This window comes from Athene noctua, chromosome 13 (genome assembly GCF_965140245.1).
Source record: "Athene noctua chromosome 13, bAthNoc1.hap1.1, whole genome shotgun sequence".
NCBI classification, from domain to species: domain Eukaryota; kingdom Metazoa; phylum Chordata; class Aves; order Strigiformes; family Strigidae; genus Athene; species Athene noctua.
In genome coordinates, this window is record NC_134049.1 from 3,619,751 (window position 1) to 3,637,751 (window position 18,001).

General features: G+C 37.4%; 1 protein-coding gene across 1 annotated transcript in view; it reads left to right on the forward strand.

Moving 5' to 3' along the window:
- The first annotated feature begins 251 nt into the window (after positions 1-251).
- The window catches only part of SEMA6D (semaphorin 6D), a 269,723-nt gene continuing 251,973 nt past the window's right edge, over positions 252-18,001 (forward strand). Inside the window, exon 1 of the mRNA XM_074917641.1 lies at positions 252-267. The gene's annotated coding sequence lies outside the window, so the exon portion shown is untranslated. The remainder of the gene's footprint in view (positions 268-18,001) is intronic.

Consider the following 18,001-nt stretch of genomic DNA (forward strand, 5'->3'; position numbering starts at 1 on the left):
AAATTTAGTTTTCCCTCTGTATTGTCTTTTTTTCCTAGAACTGTAGCCACTCTATGAAGTTGTCAAAGTGCTATTTTTTTCTGTGCCAGGAAATATCTTTCCATCTTCACCAAGGTGATCAGTGAATTTGTGCCTTTTTTTGTCGTTGTTGTCAGATACCCACCTTGTGCCAGTTTGTATCAGAGTTTTGAAGATACTGAAGACTAGCTGCTCCTGTGAACTTCACTGACAGCTGGAAGGACTTAGCAGTGAGAATCCATCTTCTGGGTGAGCACTCAAAAATGGAGTTTCCATTGTGTCCTTATAGTGACAAGACTTCAAACCACAGTCTGCCTCCCCATCAGTCTAATGATTAAGGCCTGAACATTTGGATCTGGGTTCACCTACTTAGCCCTCTGGGACGTCAGCCTGAGACATTAGGTTGATTGTTCAATGCCCAGAAAGTCATTGCTGTAGGGAAGGTTAGTTAGTGGCAGGGAGAATTGTCTATCAGAAGTACCTCTGTCCCCCATTCCCTACCCTCCTTCATGCTGGCATCTCAGACTAGAGCCTAGCATTAGTGAGAAGATTCTACATTTGAAGTGCATCAGGGAAAACAGATTTGTGCCAAGGAAAACAGAAGAAGGTACACAGGTTAGACCACCACTGCAGACAGGGGAACAGTGGGTCTGGACGTGCGTCTTGAGGGGCAAAGGAGAACCAGGAAGGTTTGGATCCTTCTCCCCAGTGTCCTCACCTAATGTTCTGCCAACCCAGCTAAGCCAAACCAGAGGGAAAAATAAGGAAGCAAAATATTTCTATGCCTTGCAAAAGGGAAGGGAGGAACAAGGTGTGATTCTTCATCCAGCTGTTTCATAGAAAAGCAACATGTGACCGTAATTCAATCTAGTGCTCAGTCATTAGTTCTACAAAACATTTGCACTTTTATTCAGAAATTGGATTTGGTAAATCTGACGTGTTCTGCTGTGGACCAGAAGGGAAGTTCATTAGAGAAATTGCGAGGCTAAGGCCTTTTTACCTCAGAACAAGCCTTTGGATTTTGTTAATCAGGTACATTTGTCATTTACACTGATGATAAACATTTGACAAGTAATCAGCTCTGGGAGGAATATGATTTACGGCTGCAGTCTGGGTTTCTGCTATTAATAACAATAATAATGTTTGGCACCAGTATAGCCAGGGTAAGCAAAGGATAGAACAGATTTCCCAAGCTCTGGCTGGCTGAATGTGGTTTTCTGTGTCCTGCTGAGAAGGGCTTACCAGGGACAGGCCTGTTGGGATCAAAAGGACATGGAAAAACAAGACCAGAGGCTTCCTGCAAGTTTGTCATTGTGTTTAAGGATGGATTACTGGGTTTGATAGGATTTCTCCCATTTTATTTCTCTTGGATTTAATTTAAGACTGAGTTTTTCAACATAGTGCTGTGAAAGGATTTAATTTTTGAAGAGAAATTTGAGTAGGATTCTGAATATACTGCGTTGAAAATTTTGTCTTCAAGTTTTCTTGCAAAAATTTAAGCATTTGTTGAGATGATTGATGGCGCTTTTTTAAAAAAAAAAAAAAAATTCCTTTGATAGGAGGTGTTTGTTTCCCTTCAAAAGTCAAGATCTGTTTTCATGAAAAAAATGAAAACTGGAAAATGTAAAACATTTGTTTTGGTTGTAAAATCCCATCCCCTCCCTCACTAATCCAAGTTTAGTTGATCAAACTTCCAGTATTTTCAGGGAGGTGGAAATGAAGAGCCAAAAAAGGAACTTGGTATCTGTGCATGTTTCAAGAATGTCACCCTGCCTTGGATCTGTACGTGTTTTCCTCTATTGCAAAACTGTCTTTGGTCCAGATATATAACTATTTACAGTGAAAATAATTCCCACCAGGTCCATTTCTGAACTTCTGGGAAGCTGTTAACTTTTTCTGCAGTTACTATACAAGGAATCAATACGGTTTCCTTTCTAACTCAGTTACTATGCAAAGGGTCCAGGTAAGATGAAGAGCTGTTTGACTGACAGCAGAGCAACTTTGCCATTAAACAAATGGGGGTCACTCACATACATGAGAGCCCTCATCCTGCTGAACAGGAGCAGGTATTCACTAACTTGTGCATTGGTGCAGTGTTTCTTTTTTATGGCTGATTGCTTAAATAGTGCAGCTGAGACCTGCATGGCCCTGCTGGTGCAACGTGATAGGTCTCAGAGGGCAGCAAAGGTTACATGCCATTTTGATGATTTTATTCAGTTTGATTTCTAAGCTTTTCAAAGCTGCGCCCTAGCCCTTTTCTGAAATCTTTCTGATAGCTGCATCAACTGAAAGAACTGTCGCCAACATTTTATTCATATATTTACTTCTTTATTGAAGAACTGTTTTTCTTTCAGGTATACCTGTTTGGAATGAAAATACTATTTTTGTAATGCACTTGAGCCTTTTTCATTTTGTGCGAATACAAAGTTTGGACTCTCTCTTCATCCTTTCTGTTTCAACCTTTGTAATATATTTGATTGATAGATTTTATTACTACGGTTACTCCAGTTTTATACGGCAGATTTTATTTGTGAGAGTAGTATCATGCTCTGCCCTCATTCAGCCTACTTTGTTTATTATTGTTTATTGTGGGGGTTTTTTCCACCGTTTTCCTTGAAAACAAGCTTGCTTCTAAATAAGGAGTTTCTCATGTCTAAGTCCACTACATTCTGCACTGCTACCTTACAGAGAGAAGAATCTTATGTACTAAAGTACCAAGAAATTTTGCTGACCACAGGAGTTCAGAAATCAAAATCATACAGAGACCTTCCCTCTTTGAGATGTTTGGGTTGTTTTTTTTTTTCTTTTCCCTTAATTTCTATTTGAAAAAAGATTTTGCAGAGCAAGTCACCATGATTTACTTGCGTGCTGCAGGCTGATTTAGGATGCTTATTTGGTCAGTCTGCTTCTAATGACACTAGAAATACTGTAATGGATGGAACATTCCTGGCCTGCTCTAAATTGGATTAGATGGTTTACTAATGTAATACTGGCAAGCCAAATCAGCCTGTGATGCCATGGGGTTTAATCTATAGGGAATATTTGATCTCTAATGCCCACGTGCTAGTTGAAGTGCAGTCATATCTTTTGATTTAATAATCCTTTTTTGTATTTCCCAACGGTATGTGTGTGTTTGAGCTGGATGAGCTAACTGGTAGAATTTCCCTTTTCAAATGAAACTTCATAACTTGCTGCTAAATGGAAGAATACTAAGTACTTCATTCTTAAAAGATTTGGCCGTTGTTTATGCAATTTCTTCTTGATAGCTTAAATGCTAAGGACCACACAAGGATTTGGTGTTCTCTGTTAAGAGACAAAACTAACAATGGTGATATATCTTGTAAAATACTCATTGGTTAGTGAACTGAGTCACAAAAGATACATATCCCTGTAAGTCAAATATATATTCGATCTGGTTTTAGTCTGGTCATGACATGATTTCTTTAAAAATTAACCCTTGCTATGCAGACATGTACAGACTGATGATCAAATAAATTATGAGGAAGTAGGTTGAGAAACAAAGGAGAAATGACACAGTTCTTGGGTGTCACTTGTTCGCACTGACATGTTTGCTGAGGTGTTCACTGCAGATCTGTCTAACCTTTGGCTGGCAGAGGGCTTGTGCAGGTAGCAGAGAGGCACAGGGGAAGGAATAAGAGAACTGAAGAATTACAAAGCCAAAACTTCCTCTCTGTTTAGGTGTGTGCATCTTAGTGCACATGTACTAACTGATAGCTTTCACTAAAGTGAATGTAAAATGTCTCTGCTGTAACTTTGTCATTTATTTTGATAGCAGCAGAGGAAGTCTTTTGGTGAAATTAATAAATTAATGCTTATATATACATATATGTTTCCTGGGTATAGTTGCCTTAATTCAAATAGCCATGACATAATATACAGAGACCTGAAATAAAATATTTCCCCTTCACTTAGTCCTCTGATTTAGGTGCTTCTATGGCTAACATTTCAGACTTCCACACAGATGATATAAGCGTGAAACAATATCTGCCACAATATGAAAATACATAATTTTCCCCACCAAATTACGTATGTCACACATCTAAGACAGACACATCTTTCCCCTTCCCAGAACTGTGACAGATCTTGAATTGAATATCCTGACTAATACCTGGGTTTGACACACTATATTCCATAACACAGCTGGGATTACAAGATTTCCAGTTATATGTTTTGAAGTATGTACCACATGGAAGAACATCTTTCTAACCTTGTTCATTCAAAAAATATCAGACCATAAAATAATTACATGCTAGTATATAGGAACAAGATTTTAGATATTTTTAATAGTTTAAAGAATTTCTTATTACTAATATTTCTGTCATTCCAAGTCTTTTTGCAGCAAATGAGTAAATCTATTTGAAAAGTGCTTTGAGAAATAGAACCATAAAAACAATAAGGTTCCTACAATTTTGTCTGAAACCCTTTTCTAAGAAGGAGCATAAACAGAAATCATGAGAGCCTTTTCTAGTCTGTATCAGTTGTTCTGGATGACTTATGCAAGACAGCTTTGTATAGCTAGATATCAAAATGTCAGTCAGTACAATCGCCAGTACGTTGTCCTGCATTAGAGGGTGCCTGTTCACCCACTAGTTTTCTGGTAATTAGAGTGGACATTGAGGTATTTTGCTTCAAATGATAATCCATCAAATATATCAAAGAAAATCAGACCCTGTTTATCTTCCCAGCTGTTCTAGGTGGCAAGAGATGTTTGATCTTTTGACTGCCACTGAAGCTGTCCTTCCAAAGAAATCTCCAAACATTACTATATCAGTGCAGTATTCTTGCTTGCTGGAGTTGTCTTATCCTTAGTTAGATGAGTTGTCTTCAGCTGTCATCTTTAAAATTGAATTTTTTTCACTGGTACTAAGTCATCATGAGTTGTATACGTCATTCATTTAGGTTTCTGTGAAAGTCTTGTCTCACTATAATCTTCTTGATCTCTCTTTCTCACTTTGTCTTGGTGTGTAGGCCAGAATCTCACTATATGATTGGGTGTATGAGGAGACACAATGTTAAGGAAATAATTGTAGAGGTAATTTCCTGTGGCTAGACTGGTCAATCATTACTTTTTTTCCATCAGGGAGCTTTCTAATAGACGTGGACAGCTGTTCTTTGACTTATGCTACGAGCTATAAAACTTTTCCAGCAACAGTAAGACACTTGTGGTAATAAATCAAGTTTGGGAGAACCAGCATGCATTATTTGTTCTGTTTATATGCTACTTGACATGAAGGGACACATTTTCAAATACAATTGCTTGAATTGTGTGCAAGTATTTCTGTGCAAGACCAGTGACTGAGTTTTGCATTTGACCAGAGCTTTGCATTTGTGCATGAACACATGTTGACTGTTCTGTCTTGAGGAAGTACATCTGAGATGTTGATATACTGGAAATGTGATGCTGAAGGACATGTATCATATCTGACATCAGAGTGTGGCCGTTATGCTGTAAATTTTAGTAGAGTTAGTCAATTTGGAAGAGGAGTAGAACTAGAAATAAAGTTATTAGTTAACATTTAGAGAACATGCCAGATGCAGTCATGAAATAAATATGTTTGACTTAACTCTTGAATAAGGTAGAATAGAAATGGAGTAATGTTATGCATTGGAGTATCTAAATATATTTTTATCTGTTGACCTACCTCTGTGTAGTGCAAACATTCCTGATACTGTGGCAGAGCAAAGGGTACACAGCCTTTGTATCGTAACTGTATGGAGCCCCAGGATTCTGACTTGTTCTCTATACTTCTGCAGAGAAAAATTCAAAAACATATCTATATAATTATTTATCCGATGTAGAGTGTGTATCAACATTCAATGAATGCATTTATTCAGCTTGTCACGCAGTGATTTGCAGGTAATGACTTTGAATGGAACTCAAAATAACAGGGAGAAGAAGTGCTGTAGTAGTTCCAAATGTCCCAACAACATCAAGACCTCCTGCAGTCAGTTCAGGGCCTGGGACACTTCGGTCTGTATCTAATACTTCCAAAAAGCTGTTATTTTGAGGGCATGTTTTACAACAGCGTTATGTCTAGCTCAAAATGATAGATCATCATGTTTTGGACAGTGGTAAAGACTTCTTACATTTCTGGTTTGAAACAATAATAGTAGCAGTAGACACACAGATGTAGCCATAACACAGGTATATGTATATAGAAGATACTTACTTTGAATTTGGGATTCATTTCCCTGCGTACTGCCAGAGACATTTTAAACGTTTTAAAAACCCTACCACAAACCCATCCCTGCCATTTTCTACAACTGTGGAGAGTTGTGAGAAAACAGGCTTCGAAAGCCTTGTCCACCAGTGTGTGCATAGCAGCTGTCTGAAATCTCTTCTAACTTTTCTCACTGTCAAGCCATTAACTGCTTCCAAAGACACCTGGCTTTACTGATGAACAGTGATAATAAATTGTTCCAAAAAACATTTCCAGAAATGTTCTGATGACACTTGGAGCCACATAAAGGTAGAGTCAGTAAGGAAGAACAAACAAGCAGTACTTCACCGTCACTATAATGCCAGCGAGATAAGCATGCTGCTCCTGAGAACTTCACAGTATGTTATTAAGCACACCCTGCCTTGCACAAGGGAACTACTGTAGGATGATGATGATGACTTGGAACAGTACAAGAGTAATGATCTGGTTTTGTATTCCACCACTTCATACTCCTTGACTTTCAGAAGCGGCCATTTCGTAAAAGTCGTATTTGCTTTCTTTTGATTTACAATTATTGAAATTTTAATAAGGATTGTGCAGCGACTCCAGACATCACATATTGTCAGTGAGAAATTATAACTTTATTGCAGCACACACTGACAGCCAACTCATAAAAATGAATGACATTCTATATCATAACATCTCGTAGGCTGTTCAGCATGTTAATAGCTCACTTCATCTTTCTTTAGCATAATGAGGCAGACAGTGTACCAATATTCAACGTGAAAATGAAGATTAAGAAAATCTGAATTGAAGCAAGAAAGTAGCATTTAGCAGAGGTTCAGGCAACATTCAGATAAAAAGTTTCAATTAAAGTACTGTTAGGGAGCCTTTTATCACTGGAGCAAGGCTTTGTTGCCAAAGACCAACAATTACTACAAAAAATGTCCATTTCCAGCTGTACTTGGCTTTTGAAATGCTGCTTCTGAAAGGATCTAGAGACTTTCTCTTACTCCATATAGTACCTTTTTTTTTTTTTGTGTAGACTCAATTGTATAAGGTTAGATTGATTTATAATAAACTATTTTTTCTTAGTAGATCAAATTAAAAACAGAAGCAATATTTAGGAAAGGGAGTAGACATTTTTAGGACCAACTTAGATGATACTTTATTCTATTCTACAAACAGATAAAAATATTTAGTAGCCAAACTACAAACTATTGCCATATAAAGCACTGATTACAACGTATGAGTGTCTCTTAAAAGGATATTCATAGATATACTTCAGCTCCAAGAGATACAGTTGCAACAACAATATTTATGATACTGAAGTACTACTTAAAATATACTTAAAGAAATGTAAAACAAAACATCATGGTGGATAATCTCTCAGGTTGCATTATAGATTGATTTTTACTACTTTCATGAGCAGTTCCCAATGTACCTACCTAAACATGGACAAAAATGTCCATTTACTGCCTCAAAACTAGGTGTATTATTAATAATCAAAACCTGTAGTCACTGAGAGCCCTGGTTAGGTCAACTATGAATGTACTTCTCCATAGTATGAACCTGAATCAACCAACTGTAACTACTTCTATGAGTAAAATTATCCTGTAAAATTTTTGAGCTGAAGTTACTGCTGCTGGCTTTAGTTTTGGTGATGATCAATGACAAACTCTCACTTCAGCATTGTAAGGATTCCTTTTTCAGTTCTAAACGTATCAAAATTAAAGACATATAAAGTTTTGGAAAATTCCTAAACCAAAATATTTACTGTTTCTTTTTCCAAATACATGCACTTTTGCGACAGTTTTATGGATCTGCATTATCTAGTGCAGTGCCTGAGACAAATGCAGCCCCCTTGATGTGGAAATACGGATTGTATCTGTTGGCAGGGAATGCGTCCCAGGATCTGGGTAGAGCACAGTAGACTTGTATTCCTTCTTGGAACAGGATGGCAGATTTGATCCTTTATCACTCTGGAGGGGTCTTTCAGTGGAGTCTCCATGTGAAAGATGTCAGCTCAGTACAATGTTTCACCCATCTCAGGACTATTTGTAACTAACCTACTTACTTTGGGGTTTACAGTCACCACTGGTGAAGGTTGTTGGTGCTCCAGGGCACCAGTGCCAGCCAGGCAGCCTGCCCCAGAGAGCCCTCTGCTGTTGGAAGATCCAGGACAAAGCGGTTGGTTTGTTTGGTTGTTTCAAATCCCAGTGATAAAGGGGATAACTTAATCTTCAGGCTTGTTTTTTACCATTACTCCAACCAAAAAGTTATTTCTTCTGAGCACTCCCATAACGTCTGACACCTTCAGCGTTGTCAGCCGAGGTACATGAAATAACAGTAATATCCTGGAAGCACTACTAAAGACACATCCAATTTTCAGCCAATTTAATTGAATTCTCTATCCTCGTTCCAAGTACAAAGAAATTAGCACTGTATGTTCCAGCTAAAAAAGACACTCCTAGTGATGTATGCTCTCTGTGGAGATCTGTCTACCCAAATTTAATGGTCCCGCTCTGTTTGTCTGAACTGCTTTGGCTACTGCTTTTTTCACCCTTTTGATTTTAAACTGTTATTCCTTCAGCATGCTTTTCAGTTCATGCCATTTGAGTTTTCTATCACCAACGAACTATTCATTCTGATTTGTTACCTAATGGCCTAAGCTGACTCCTGATTTGATTCTTCACTCATTAAGACTTTTCATTATGGGTGATTTTGAAATTCATGCTGATGCTGTGTAACATCCACTCTTTCGAAGGTTTAATGATTTGTTGAATCTCCTCAGTTTATCACATTATGTTAATTTTCCTTCTTGCAAAATGGGCCATACATTAGAATTGGCTATGTTACTTAATCTTCATCACAGTAATATACTAGTCTTATTTCCTTCACATTTGTTTCATCGTTGTGGACTAACTGAAGATTTCGCTCGCTTTCCTTGCTCTTCCTGTAGTATTTACTAGCTACCCAGGGCTCAGTGATGCTTTTAAATCAATGACCCTGCATGAGGACAGTTCTCAGACCAGCCAATGGCCCCTCCCAGGTCCTTCTCTCTCCCTTCTGGTTGTCTCCTCTATGTCTCCTCCTTCTCTCAGCAGTATTGGATTTCTGCTTTCAGTTCCTTTCCCTTCATTCATTTGGTTCATTCTACTGTCACATACGTAGTGGCCATATTGATATTTCTTGATTTTTTTTTTCATAAAATTAAGATTCATTTCTCTGTATTTATGCAGGCAAAAAGGATTAGATTACTTCACTCTCTCTGGGTGTTTTTTCCTTGTTTTAAGTACACTGTATCCATTCCTAAGGCTAATCAACCTTCTGCTGAAGGTTTTCATTCAAGCTCAGCTCCTAGCTTGCTAAATATACCTGCAATTACTTTTAGAGTTAAGAAAGCTTGGCTACTCTGATTATATGTAGTGAGTTTTAATCCAATCTATACCATTCCTTTTATTTCACTGGCAGTTGAGAAGGTGGTAGTGAAATAGCTTTTGCAGCAGCTTCATATATTTGATTTTATCAGTAAGTCTTAGTTCCCAGATCTGATTGCTCATTGGAAAAACTCAGAAGTAATTCTCTGAAGCTAGTGAGTTTAATTTATCCCTATGTCATAAGTGAGTTCAGCTTAGGACTGGAGGTCTGATACAGATAAGTACTACTTTAAAGGTTATCTGGCTTTCTCCAGGGTTTAGGAAGTATAGATGAAGTGAAGAGTAACCAGAATGCAACCCCTGTTTGTCAACGTTATGGGCACCAACAAATTTATTGAAGGAAGTACAAAGCTAGCCATATACATCAGCTGATGGCAGGTAACAATTGTCTCCCAGGTTGATGGAACCGCTTCTCACACCTGCAACATGAATGTACTATATACTTCAGCCAGTGACAGGTAGGGGCTGCCCTTGGTTGATGAAATCAGCTCTCACTCTTGCAATACAAATATACCATAAAGCAGAAATTATTTGGGAAGAAACTAATACCCATGGGAGGGCTTCATGTGCCATGTTACTTCATTTGAGGATGGTTGTCATGAATTCGAGAATTCAGTGATGTAAATCTGGTACAACCTGGGTAAAATTATACAGATTGTCTCATTTTGCACCAAGTCATAGAGTTCAAACTTCTCAGCTAGTAGTGTGCAGCCAAACAATTAATTGTTCTACCTGCCATTTCTGATTTCCCATTTACTGGACTTCTTTTTACAAGATCCAGGTATCTGTGTTTTTTATCTCTTCACTTGCAATTTGAACTGGTTTATCAAATTTTGGTTTTCTGTCTTCTGTTATTATTTGGCAAACGTCCAAGGAATTATTATTGCAACTGCAGAATGCCTTTTGTGGTCAAAACACAAAGGTATCATTGTGGTGTCACCGGCATGCAGAAAATACCCAGATATACTTCCAATCTTCACAGATCTTGAAAAGCGGTTGATGTTTTGCATAATTATCAGAGGGATACTTGTAGATAAACAGCTTCATATTCCTTCAGACATAGTGGATAAAGTACAGTCAAGCTGCTATTGAATTTCTGGCTTCCAAAAGATCATTCAGGCTGAAAACAGCAACTTCCTGCACTTTATGTTTTTTTCCTTCCCTATTAAATATATACTATACTTAGTACTAAAGCTATTTGCAGCTGATAGGGGCTTTTTAGTTTGGTCTTACATTTCAGTGTGCAAATACCTTATTTATAGTTTTTATGTCATCTTTTCTAGAAGAAAATCCTCCCACTTTTATATATATACATATGATTTCCCAAGGAAATGCCTGAGTTCTTGTACAACTCATGTAGTCTCTTCACGATTACTTGGGTCTGGTGCTCTTCCCACATTGTTTTCTTCTTTGATTCAACTTCTCAGAGGAATGGAGATTGTCAAAGTATAGAAGAAATTAAACGCTCCTTTTATTAACAAAGCTTTTTAAGCACAAAGCCTGCTCTCATCAGTTCAACTCAGCATTACTGAGGGAGAGAGTAAGAACCGGTATCCTACAGAGACTTCTTGTGCATCTCTTAAAGAACCAGTGCCTCCAACAAACTTTTAAAAAATCATCTGGAAAACAGTAGAAATTCAGACACATCATTAGTAGCTATTCTTCTCAGCTTTGAGAATGTACATCACATGATGGGGGGAAGCAGTTGAGTCAACTAAGATCAGGTCTGCTACTGGTAGCTGAGTAGAGAAGAGCTGGAGTATTTAAATAATAATTAATAGTCTAATAGATGGGATATAGTGGTGCACCAGGCACCCCTATTTTTGTGTGGAGAAGAAACAAGATAATGACTTTACCAGGAATTCAAAATGTCCACACCAATACCTGGCATAAATGCTAGTGATCCAGGTATGAAATGCATTCAGCACTGGAGTAGATGGTCCTAGGAGTGAAATCTCCAGTACTGAAGCTTCCAAGAACAGGCTAGACAAGAATTCGTCAGCAGTCTAAATTCATCTTGCCTTGGAGAAGCAGTTGGATTAGTTGACCTCAGAAGGTCTTTCTAGCACCATTTTATGTATTTCCATGGTTGTGTTCATTAAAGTACGTAACTGACTTTCAGGATCTGTAAGAATTTTCATTACCTTTCCCATCAGTCGGTGATACTGCAGTTTTAGGTTATGGGAGCATGTCTGCATCCAAAATTTAATGATATCTTTTGCTGTGTAGCTTATAAAATCTGATATTTCATTTCTGTCTTTGAGTACAGTGAAAGATTTTTCAAGCTATACAGGACAGCATATAGGAATATCTCAAACTAGCCATCCCCTTACATTTTAATTGGTTTTAGTGGTCTGCCAGGTTATTGCATTCATGGTTGAAATGTGTATAAGGACAGTGAATGATTTATACCAGTAGGAGTAATAACATTGAAACATTAGCAAGGATAATGTATGACGCCATATGTCGCTTACTTATTCTAACTCCCTTTTTCAAAAAAAAAGGAAAGAAACATCTAATACAGCTATTTGACAAACTTTCCTTCGTTGTGTCTGTAGCCCTCCTTCCATCCATTCAAGAGTGTATTTCTAGCTCTTATTTTATACACTTAATATTGTGCTGTTCTCCTCAAAAGCATTGGATAAAACTTCAATTGTGTATCTCACCATTGCCCTGTCTCTTTCCTCTGTTCTGCGAGGTCAAAGCTCTTCATATTTCCATTAAAAAGAACACTCGATACAGAGGGAAGAAGATCTTCTATTTATTTTAAAGGTATAATTTTATTTATAAAAAAAAAATCACAAAAACATTTGTAACGGGTATGTGCTGATCAGATATGTCCGTTTTAATACAACATATCCAACAATAAAAAGGGAGGTGCAGGAGAGTTGCTTAAAATCAGTAATAGATGTCCAGACTGAATCTATTGCCTGAAAGAAAATTCAGTCTAATTTTCCTGATTTTAAAACAGCTGGAATAGAACTGAGACCAACTCAATTAATGTCCTTGTCTGTCCATGTCTGTTTCCTCATGTGTAAAAGAGAAATAATAATGTTTTCCTCCCCAATATTGTGTTACAGATCTCAATTAACATGCTTTCATTGCCTCAGCAATAAAATGTTTTGTTCTGTTGATCTAAATCCAATGTAAAAGCTATACATGGGAACAGCAGAATTGGACTCTATGGTATTATTAGAGTCTTAATAATCATAACTCCAATCATAGTTAAATTCACTTAGGGATTTAAATTTACAAAATAAAAATATGAAGCCACTGTTGTCCACAATCTGAGAAGAGACAATGGGAGAAATGTAAGATTAAACCCTTGCTAAATTATCATCAGCTAACAAATGCAAACTCTGTCACACTGACAAAGCATTAGAGTAGCCTGGAATGATTAAATTATAGTCTTAAAAATGCTTGATAGGTCAACAAAAAAAAAAAAGGCTTTTGTGGGTTAATGCAAAAGAATCTTATGTCGCCCTTTTTAAGATAGACAGAGTGAGCACAGGGAGACAATATACTGCTCTTAAATCTGCAGATAGGAGTGTTGTTATAAATCTAGCGCTGTAAAATATGTGGGTTTGATTCATGGCATGTATTCAGTGTTTCTTCTATATATTTCTGGAGCTAATTTGATTTACATCATTATCTGAATAGGGCATGTCCTACAAACCAGAACACAATGGATGTTAAATATTGACTTTTCAGTTGGAAGGACATATTCATTATCCAACTGGAATTATCCTATCTTAAACGTACATAAGAAAACAGAATATAAAAGCTATAGAATTCCTCTTGAAAAGTAATGTTTATTGTATCAGCAATGTTCTTCTGACTACTTTTTGTCACTTCTGTTGCTGTCAGCTATCTGATGTTACATGCTCTCTTCCCAATATGGCTTAAATAATGTTATAGTCTCACTTAAAATTGTTTTGCACAATAAGCTGTTCTGATAATTGCTGTTACAGGTTTTCTAGAGGTGGCATCACATTTTCTCATTTTCTGATACCAAAAAATGGCCTTGAAAATATTTTTTTTTCTCTATTTAAATTTTACAGATTATATGGAACTTGCATTACCTTAGTAATGAAAGTGCTAATCTTTTTTCTTTCTTCTTTTTTAAAGCAAGTTTTCACATAGGATTTTTAAAAAACTTGTTAGGCTACTTCTTTATATCTATTAAATTCCTACTTGGCATAGCAGACAGAATAGCAAAGGAGTATAAGCCAGCGTTACAATGCCTCACATCCCAAGTTGTCTGCAGCCCAAAGTGGGACAAATCACTCAGACCTAATTTATAGTGAGAGAAATAGACTGCCAGCCTGTACGGAGGCCTATCAGACCCTACGTCTGCTGGCTTCTGTCATGCTCACTCTATGTCCATTTGCAGATGGTGAATTTAACTATCCTGGCTTTGTCCCTAGATGATTTCCTGGCTGTTGCTCTGTGGCACTGCATAAGGTACTCAACCAAGACCAAGTGTTATGTCCATTCTATATATTTCCTGGCACTGTCAAACATATACATGTTTTAGTTTTCCTCCAGTTCTGGTTAGTCTTTGGCTGAGGTGGTTCTGTTTCAGCGTCACAGTTTGCATTTAGTTTTGATTGGAGAAGAAAATAATGTCTGAGACCAGGTTTTGGCTGGAGTTTGATTTGATTCCCAGACTCACTTCTGCTCTAACCACCAAACTATTGTGTCCGTCTTTCTTTCTTGAATTAATAAATATTTATAAAGTAAAAGATTGGCAGCTGTCCCATGTGGCTGATTAGGGTACTTACCTGGAATATTATCCCTGTTCTACATAAGCCAAAGCAGAGGCATAGCCTGGGTCTCATGTGAGTGTCTCAGCCACTCAGCTATTTACTATTTGGGTCTTTCTTGCTGTTTTTTCCAGGACACACGTTCCATACCCAACTTCAGAAATCATCCTAGCGAAAATATAACCTAGCAAATATCCTTGACCAGGTTTAACCTTCAGCCACAACAGTGACTGAATATTCAGAAACCCCTCTACCATTGCAAACTGCTGAGGACAGGCATGCCTCACGTGATGAGAATAATTGCTACCCTTGATAAATCCCTTCAGAAGGGCTTTCCTTAAAATCATTAGCTCTGTCCTACCTTGAGCAGGCCTGAGGCTGTAAACTTTTGTTCAGAATCTTTTCTGGAGAAATTAGTGACTGAAAAATCTAGGTTTAATTAAAAGCTGAGTCACTTCAGCAAACTGATAACACTCGTGCTTAACAGTCATCTCTCTTGGCATCATATCAGCTCTAGTCAAGTTGCTGTGGGGAGAGGGGGAAGAACCCTTTGGGGGGATGAGTTTCTTCGTTATGTGAACCAGCAGCTATATTTCTGATATCTTAGATAACAGTTTTCAGCTTAGTGGAGCTGAAAGTTTTTATTTTTATAGCTTTCCACTCTACTTACCTTCTTGCCAAGTCATAAAACCTAAGGTAGTGCAATATTTAGTCTATTCATGTCCATACAGAGAGCTTATATCTGCAATATCCAATATAAAGGTGGCTTTGCATGTCTCTTATTTCAGCAGACACTTGAGGATTCCCACAATAAGGGAATATAAGAAGAATCATCCATTTTATAACTGCTTGAGAAGGTGTAACACATTTCTTTCCTACATCCAGGCATCTTTAAATGCTGATTATTCCTGTCAGCATGGCCTGTTGTAGCCACAGGTATTGGATATAATTGAGAACATCCATCAGATATCTCAGAATTCTAGCACAGTGCTACACCTGATCAAGATTAAAACTGGTTAAAAAAAATGTGATGGAGCAGTTTCTCACTGAAAAATGCAGATTTAGGTTTACTGGAGCATTTCAGAGTAATCTATTTGCTTTATCAATATTTTTAATGATAATAACAGAATTTAACTTTATAAACAGTGTAAGCCATTTCATTTTAACTTTGTCTAATAGAATATAAACATTTAAAAGTAAGATCAAAACAACAATGAAACGAAAAGCATTATTGAGATTAACTTTCTACAAAATTATTTGACATGTCTCTGAAACATTCTTCTAGAATTTTTTAATTCATGGGAAGATCAACATTTTTGATATTTTCAGATGCAGCAAGAAAGGAAATTTCTTAATAGTGATAGATGTTTTGCAGAAATTGTACAGTTAAATTTCTATGGTAAAGACCTTTGTTAACGTTTTTTGAATGACAGTAAAAATTGTGGTGGAAATGTCACAAAAAGAGCGAAGTTTTCAGCACAGTTTGTGATTTTTTATGACTGCCTGCTTTGGGACCAGCTCACTTGCCATAGAGATGTAGCAGCTCTAAGGATGGGTGTAAGGTTAGGCACAGGGACCACAGGACTGAGCCAGAGACAGCAGCAGGAACCAGGAGTCAGGGACTGAACAGGCAGGAGTGGGAATACAAGACAGATGCAAAAACTAATGCACAGCTGAATTACAGCTGGAGCATAAGGCAAGAATGGTGGTAGATGGAATAGGTTTCATTCCTGTGTGGTGTCGGGAGGTGGATGCTGTGGGAGCTTCCATGGCAAGAGCCAGTGTGCTGGCTCCTGCAGTCACAGCGTCCAGCAACAGCGGGAGACAGGCTCTGATGAACTTGGGTTGATTCGTTGCCTGTCACCTACTCCTGACCCCATACGTTATCACAGGGGAGTGTCCCTTCTTAGGGAATGTGCTTGCATTGAAAGCTGCTATGATATTCATTAAATAAATTGAAGGAGTTAAGAGGCAGAGTGCCTAGGCTGGGCTACTCGATCTCTGAAAGCAAAAGGACAAGTTCCTATTCCAGTGGTAGCAGAATGCACTGGAAACAAATTTTAAATAATACTATAGCAAATAGCAGCTGTAAAACAAAACAAAGCAAAAACCTTATAAGGTCACCGGCACTAAAACCCACTATCATTAAGAAAAAAAACCCCACATTTGTGAATCTGCTAGAATTTTTGCTTTCCTATTCAAAAAAAGCAAGCAACAAGGAAAAGAATGGTTGAAAGAAACTGCATCTTTACAATTACTTTCAAAACAGTGAAGAATAATCTCAAGGCTGTTCATTTTGATGATTTTGTCACTTTTTTAGATTCAGCTGGTTTAACCAAGTTCAGGAAAAGGCGGTCATTAATATGAACTAATTGGGTTTTTGTCATATTTCTCCCTAAGTGTTTGAGTACTATTGCTAAAATAAACTGTCCTTTAAGAAGGTGTCTGATCTCTGCTCCACACTGGTCGCAGAGCTCCAGAGGGAAGAATTACAGCACGTTTTATTTAAAATCCAATAATACATGTAACTGTAATCCAGGTTATATCTGCATTACCTGGGATACTCGTGCTATTTTTATTAAATTATTTTTACTAGCTAATATAGACACTTTCAGCAACATAGCCAGGAGACCATTGGATTAACATAATTTGGAAAAAAAAAAAATCTGAACATCTGGAAAGGGGAGATAGAACCCCACCCCAGGAGAGACTGTGGGACAAGAGCTGATTCTTCAGGGACAGTAAAGAGAAGAGAAGAGTTATGCAGTGGCTATGGCAATTCTCTCTTTTTTTTTTTTTAATACATTGCTGTATTTCAATTTCTGTAAAGCAGAAGACATTTTTTCAAAGTAGTTGCTGAAACTTTAATCTTGATTTGATTGTGTCTGGATTTCTATTATTTGTGAATATTCCAACATACAGCCTTTGATGTTACTTTTGAACATAGCTTTATCAGGTCCTGAAAATCACTTCACAGATGAAAATCTTTTTCTATTGTATTAGCCTGGTTTGAAAAGGACCTAATTGACCTGCTGTAATAATAGGTTTGACTTTAAAGTTTGATCCTAGCTTACATGGGTTTGCATCTCTTGGTTCTGTCTTTTGAACACTTAATCAAGAGACATTTTTCAGCTTCTAAAAGGCTTTTAGCTCATCCACGTGTATGGACAGTACCTAATGGACCCTACCCACTTATTCACTGGTCTCCACAACTGTGAAATGTGATTCTTTTATGTTTTACAAATTCAAAATGCTTCCTATTTTTAGGTCAAAATGAAAAATCCATTTGTCTTATTTAGCTTTTTAAATATTTATTTTATGGTATTTTACATTATTTGTGCTTTTGCCCTGGGGCATTTGTACAAAACACGCTTTAAAAAGTGCATGTGATGGATTTGATTTTTGAGGCTGGCAACAGGAGTCAGGTTTCACTCCCTCTGAAACTGCAAGAAAGTGATGCAGCCTTTAGAGAAAGGGCCTATTGCATTTGCCTTGCAAGGAAGAAGAAAAGTGATATTGAAAAGAGTGATCATGATGGGACTTTAAAAAGAATGGACTGGATTTTTTTTCTGGATCTTTGCTGTCTCTGCCAGGT